This window comes from Hyaena hyaena, unplaced genomic scaffold, assembly GCF_003009895.1.
Source record: "Hyaena hyaena isolate Hyena2069 unplaced genomic scaffold, ASM300989v1 scaffold_32, whole genome shotgun sequence".
NCBI lineage: Eukaryota > Metazoa > Chordata > Mammalia > Carnivora > Hyaenidae > Hyaena > Hyaena hyaena.
This window is the reverse complement of record NW_024080663.1, coordinates 130,862-138,274: the sequence shown is the minus strand read 5'-3', so window position 1 is coordinate 138,274 and position 7,413 is coordinate 130,862.

Below are 7,413 nucleotides of genomic sequence, written 5' to 3'. Positions count from 1 at the left end.
TTTAAATGTTTTATTTATTTCTAGGAGAGAGAGAGAGACAGCATGAGCAGGGGAGGGTCAGAGAGAGAGGGAGTCACAGACTCTGAAATAGGCTCCAGGCTCTGAGCTGGCAGTCAGCACAGAGCCCGACGCGGGGCTCGAACCCACCAACCGTGAGATCATGACCTAAGCAAAAGTCAGACGCTTAACCGACTAAGCCACCCAGGCGCCCCTCAGGAAGTATTCTTTGAATGGTGTCTCTTAGTCTCTCTTGTTGTGACTTTGGTTATTTTATTTCCCCACATAATGGTATTTGGGACTCTCCACTATGTGTACTTTGGCTTGTGTCTTGAAGTAGCCCTGGAAAAGAAAACAGACAGACAAACACACAGGGAACAAAGGCATACAAACACACAGACAAATCCAACAAATACACAAATCAAAAGGGAAAAAGAAAAAGAAAAAAAAAGAAAGGAAAAAAAAGAGGAAGGAGGAAAAACAAATAATAAAAATAAAAACAAAAACAATGAAAGATAAAAAAGAAGAATAGAAAAAAGAAAAAAAAAGCCAAAAGACAAAGGACAGTCTAAAAGCATAAAACTAGAATTCCCAGGTATAAATAGAAGCCTGGTGTATGTAGTGCTGATGGAAGAGCATATTCAGAGAGAGAAATGACAGGGAGGGGAGGAAGTGAAATTGGAAGAAAATGACCAGAGAGAGAGACTAAGAGGCTTAATTCAGAGAGAGAAAGAGGAGAATATGGTAAGAGGTGAGGAGAAAGAAACGAAGATAATGTTACTCATAGAAACTATATAGTCTGATTACTTCAGAGAGAGACAGATAGAAAGATAGCAGTGGAGGTGTAGAATATACATCTAGAGAATGGATTAAATGTGACTGTTTAAGCAAACCAGTGACCAGAGGGTGCTGCCCAGCAGAGGGGAGGGATACGAATGAGACAAAGGAAAATATAACTGAATAGAAAGAATTGATCTAGAATTAATCACAGCAGTGAATCCATGTTGGTCTTGCCCTGGGCTCCAGTAAAAAAAAAAAAAAAAAAAAAGCTCTCTAACAGGGATGGGCGTGGTTTGTTGTAGGCGGGTCTTAGCCTCCAATGCTTCCTGAAGGCCGCTCCCTGAGGTCCCACCTTGATGGTTGTGAGGAGAAAAATGGCGGCGCGCCAGTCCCTGCTAGAACCAAGCGTTGCAAATCACTCTTTTGGGTCATATCTACCTGTGCCCCAGGCATAGCCAAGGTGGGCCATGTTCTATGTTCCAAGCCCCGCCTCATTTCCAGGTCTTAGTCCACGCGCGTTATTGATAGCTCCCGAAATGTAATCCCGCAGGCCGGTCGCTTCCCAGCCGGAGATGGAGCTGGGAGAGCAGTGAGGCGGTTTCTCCTGGCGCTGCAGGGCACCCAGCCCAAAGGGCAGCACCACAGGTAGAAACAGGATCACTCTCTGAACACCCTGCAGTTAGGCATGGGATGTTAAGACTCTCTCCGACCCGGGCAGAGGTTTTTCTCTTCTCCAGGGACAGTTCTATGAGCAGTTTTAGCCCCTCTTTCTCTTCCCCTCCTCTCTCTGAGGCTCTCCGTGGAGGGGGCTCCCTCTCCTCCATGAGTCTGGGTCCCGGCCCCTTTTTACCTTCCCCAGTTCACAATCATGCACCTATGAGGCTGTCTTTTTAGTGGACTCTGTCTCTTTTTCTCCCAGACTCCTGCGGTTCAGTGTCCTATGGCTTCAGGCCTTCTCTGTTTGAGAGACGCAGGCGAGTGAAATGTACGGAGCTCCCTCCTTCTCCGCCATCTTGCATCCTTCTCTGTACTTTGCGTTTTCTACAAGGAGCAACTGGCCATACGCTCCCTTTGCTGCCCGTGCGCTTTCTCCAGCCCCAGTTTGGTGCAGATGCCTACAAGCACCACGAAGGCCACCACCCTGCAGAGGATGCAAATGATCAGGTTGGTCTTGTCCTTTGTGAGGTCGTGCAGGGGGTTGTCCTTGTGCGCGGGGGTGGGGGGGTGGGGGGGCTTGCCGGTGTTAAACCACAGCAGAGTGTCTGAGTGTCGGAGTGTCGGAGTTGGTGCTGGTACTCTGGTTCAGTCGCCGCTTCTTAACAGTGCAGCAGAAACGGAAGCCACAAGTCCCGCAGCAGAAAGTGAAGTCGCCAGAGCTGTGTAGCTCACCAAGTGCACTGGAGAGAGCCCCAAAACTAAATATATTCTTACCAGATGACCCAGCAATTGTGCTCCTTGGCATTTACCCGAATAAGTTGGAAACTTATGTCCATTAAGAAACGTGCAAATGAATATGTATAACAGCTTTATTTATAATTGCAAAAACTTGAAAGCAACCAACATATCCTTCAGTAAGTGAATGGATAAATAAAGTGTGGTACATCCATACAATAGAATATTACTCAGCACTAGAAAGAAATGAGTTGTTAAGCCATGAAGAGATACAGAATAATCTTAAATGCATATTGCTAAGAGAAACTAGTCAATAAGGCTACATACTTTATGATTTCAACTATATGACAAGTTGGAAAAGGCAAAACAATGCAAACATTAAAAAGAGGAATGTTTGCCAGGGTTCATAGGAAGGAAGGGAGGAATGAATGGGTGGAGTGCAGGACATTTTAGGGCAGTGAAACTATCCTACATGGTACAGTAATGATGGACACATGTCATTATGTATTTGTCAAAACACTACAGAACTGTACAAACAAAAGTGAATCCTAATGTAAATTATGGACTTTGATAGTAATGTGTCAATATTGGTTCAGTTGTAAAAAATTTACCATATTCATGCAAGAGTCTAGTAACAGGGGAAGCTGTGTGTGTGTGTGTGTGTGTGTGTGTGTGTGTAATGGGGGCATAGAGGTATATAGGAGAACTACGTGTGCATTCTGATTAATTTTTCTGCAAACCTAAAACATTTAGTCTATTAATTTAAAGAAAGGGTATCAGGGGTTGGGGAGGGACAAAAGCAGGTGATTTGGAGATGAATGTAGTTTGCTTCACTTAGAGGCTCACTAGCTCTGACTGTAGCTTCCTCATGGCCTTAACTGGCAATGTGGCTACTGCCTGTGCCTGGGAAGCTGACCTTGCTGCCACCGATGGCCACCAAAATCAAGCAGCTCTCCCCAGCGATGAAGTTCCTCTCAGGAAGTCTGGAGAGGATCCTTCCCCCACAAGTATCACACTGCTTCGGGTTCCTGGAAGCTACTGGGCTCCTGTCTTTTTTTCTTTTCTCTTTCTTTTTTTTTTTTTTTTTTAAGTACAGACAAGTTTCCCAAGGACAGGGTCAAAATGTCAAAGTGACTCTAGCCAAGGCTGCTCCTAAGAGCCCCCGTCTCTTCTGAAAATCAGCTATACTCCAGGAAGCTCATGGTATCTCATCCTCAGAAGGCTGAGTTTGTGTCTCCCACCCAACTCTCCTTCAAGTCTGTTCCACAGTTTTAAATCCTGGACTTAATCATCGGCCAGAAATATCAATCATCTTTTACGAAGACAGGAAAAAAGTATTTAAAAAATGGGTCCTCTTTGCTGTTTGTTGAGAGAAACCCCAACATTCCCTGGTGACCCCAGTCACTCCTGTGGGGACAAGTTGATTTCTCTCTTCCGTGGACCCTCTCATCTATGAAATGAGACATACCGCACTTACACCTTTAGCCTTTTATAAAAACAGGTCTTTTCTAATAGCATCAAGGGATATTTTGCATGAATTCACAGAAATTGCCCTTGGCCATTGAACTGAATGATTCTGGATGCCCCTGAGTCTCTCTTAATACCTTGTTATAGAGGTATTATTAGTTAATTAACCTACACTCTTTCTGAACTTAATTACTGTGTAGCTTCCATTGTACAATTATAAAACTCATCTCAACAATATAGATGAAAGTGTGGAGGCCGGCCCTGGCCTGAGACTTGTGTTACCTCCCCGCGTACAACAAACTAGTATCATCTTTCTACTTTAGACTTTCTCACGGGAAACTTCTATCTCTAAAACCTGCCTGTTGATCCAGGGATAAAATTAGAGGTGATCTGTAGAAATACAGCCCATCTCTTTAAATACCTCATTGATATTTTAGGCAGATTTCCTTCATCTAGGAAATAACAGGTTGTGAAATACTGGGTTTGCAAAATCACATATTTGTTTGAAATTCAATATGTATACAAAAGTGAAAGTATAAAGATGCAGGGCGACTTTTATGTCAGGTAGAATCTAATGGTAAAGTGAAACAGGGCCTTGCATAAAAAGGGCATGAGATAGAACCATAGGGATGGTGTTGAATAAAGTCACCAAAAGGGATAGGAAGGAAGGGGAGAGAGAGGTCTCATGGTCCCTAGGAGGCAGGCCAAGATTGCAGAGGTATAAAGAGCTGGGGATCAGGTCGCAGTCCAGATCACGGGACAGAATGGAAGAGAATGAAGGTAAATGATCTAAAACCTGGGCGACTCTGCCATCAAACATAGGGCACCCAAAGTGCTTGGATTCCGAGCGCAGGTAGGGGGCACCGCCCCGGAAGGGGGTTTAGGGGCAAAGTGCATGGGCTTATGCCCTCCCTCCCCCAACCAACCAGTGCAAGGCTTTTCAGGCCTCCCAGACACGCCAGGAGTGGGGGAAGGGAAGCTTCGCACTGAGGGTGGGAGGGGGTGGGGAATCGGCGTGGGGAGACAGGGGAGTGCATCTCGTGCTAGGTTTGCAGCTAGGTACTGGGGATGCTAGCATGACTTTGTAACCCCAGACAACCACAGATGTCCAGGTTTGTGGAGTTCAGATTTGTATTTCACAGTGATCTCAGGCACTCACTCCCTGATATTTCACTCCTCACCTCACCCCCGCAACATCACCTCCACCCCTTCCTGGGCCCCTAGCTGCCACTGCGGCCTCATGTCACATAGAACCCGTGTTTGCCTGTCTGGCAGGAGGGACAAGATGCCAAAGATAAGGGAGGCCAAATAAGATTCCCTTCTAAGTGAATCAGATACTTGAAATGCAGAAACACTGGAGAGGAAATACTGTGTTGAAGAAAGACAGTAGGAGGCCTGCGTGTTTTCCCTTGTTCTCTGGGGCCTCTCCTCTGAAGATGGGGGAGGTGATCCCGAGTCCCATGTTTGTTTGGACGGTGAAACTCCAGGGACTTCTGTTGAACAGGCTGTTCCCAATTCTAGGGCAAGACCGCTGAGACTGCAAAGCTCAGCCTTTAAAATAACATCTCTCTGGACAAGGATCTCTGGGCGGGGCACAGGGCCTTGCATATTGGAAGGAGACAAAAGGTAACCATGGGATACTGAACTTAGCAAATGGGGAAGGCAATGTGGGGTCCAGGGAGTTGCTTTAACAGTTTTTAAATTTTTTAGGAGAAAAATGGACAAATTTTATACATTGACCTACTTGTTTGCAGATTCTCTATTATTGGCATGTGTCGATAGCGTCTGGAGAAATTGAGAGCTGATCAAAAACTAATGATTGCCAGGGCTCTGGACCCAACCTGGTGTCTCTTTCTTAGTCACTGTTAACTTTGCAAAGAGATGTTTTATTTAGGGTAATTGGAATGCTATTATATAATCTGTGAAACTCTGAGCAATTATTTACATTTCTGAGTTGGTTTCTTTTCCATAAATTGGGACTAAAAAAGTTTTGGTGTGAGAAATAAATAAGATGTGAAAGTAAAAAGCCAGCACATGTGAGGCACTCAGTAAATGCTAATGCCTTCCTCCCTCCATCTCATATAGTAGTGGACCTCTTCAATCCTTTCTTTTTGTGAAAACTTGTATAAGAACAACATCAGGGAAGTTGACCTACTGATCTGTCCATATAGAAGAGAAAGATTTTATTTAACTTTGTTCCCAGTGCATTTCCTGTGAATGTGTATGATAGGTAGTAGGGGAATGATGAAATCACATTCTGCACGTTCAGTGCCTTCAAGAAGCTTCCAGTGTGATAAAGAAGGTAAGGTAGAACACGATGGGCGTTCCGTAAGTGGGTAAATAATAAGTAGTCTGTGAGTGCTTAGGAAAAGTAAGATCATTTCTGGTTTGAGTGAGCACAGGGGAGGGACAGAGGGAACCAGCATTTACTGAGTGCTCACCAAGTGCCAAAAGTGTGGTATAAGCTTTTATATGTTATTGTATTAATCCTCACACGGATCCTGTGTGGTACGTATCTGTAGAACTACTTTATGGGTTAGGAAACTGAGGCTCTGAGAAGTTGAGGAACTTACCTGGAATCAATCAGTTAGTAAGTGATGGAGTTGGAACACAAAACGAGTTTTATCTGACGCCTCTGCTCTTTTCTTTACCCTGCTGTGTTTTAAGGTATTAGGGACAAATGATAGTTTCAGACAAAGTGCCCATTTTTCCTAGGTGGAGGTGGTAGAGGATTCCCTCTCTTGAAGGTGAGAGAAGAACAAGGAGAAAGTCGTGGACAGGACAGTGTATTCTCACTTCTGGTCATGGAATCTTACCAAGGTGCCATTTCCATGAGGCAGACCCATCAACAAAGTGGGTGTTTGGACAGCCCAGGAGCAATCTATGGTTTTAAAAGGAAATGCCACGGGGCGCCTGGGTGGCTCAGTTGGTTAAGCAGCCAACTTCGGCTCAGGACATGATCTCATGGTTTATGGGTTCAAGCCCCACGTCGGGCTCTGTGCTGACAGCTTAGAGCCTGGAGCCTGTTTCGGATTCTGTGTCTCCCTCTCTCTCTCTGACCCTCCCCTGCTCATGCTCTCTCTCTCTCTCTCTCTCTCTCAGAAATAAATAAAAAACATTTAAAAAAATAAAAGGAAATGCCACTAGTTAGTTAAAAACAAAGAAGGAAAAATGAGAACACTTGTGTCCAGCATAGTCACCTGAGAGCCAAATCACAGCTCTAGCTCTGTCGTTGACTTGCTGGAGCTCCATGGTCCTGGAAGCCACTTTTGTTCTTATGTGCCTCCATCACCCTTTCTTTGCATCTTTTATGCTCCAAATGGAAGTGGTTTTTGTTTGTTTGTTTTGTTTTGTTTTAAGGCATCTCATTGACTTTTCTCCTCCTTAGTGTTGCCGTTTAGACTGCAGGAACAGAGCGTCACCCGGGACGGTTTGGAGCTGCTCCAGGAAAGCTATCCTAGGAAGGGTGTTGCTCTGGAGATGGGAAATGCTTGCTTTTCAAAAATACCTCCTTTGAGAGGCCATCAGCTGCCTCATTTCTGCTCAGTCAGGGAAATTTCATCCTCAGATAAGGGATTTGAGAATAGTTGGCTATGGTTCCGTAAAACAGTCCACAAGGACAAATGTCCAGAATAACGTCACCCCCATTACAGGAGCCAAGGTCTCTTTGTTTACACCTGCTTTTCCTGCCTTCTTATTCTGTCTCGATCTCACGCCCTGTCCTGTGTCTGGAAAGAATCACAGCCATTGGAGGTATGCCTGGAATAATCTCTCAAG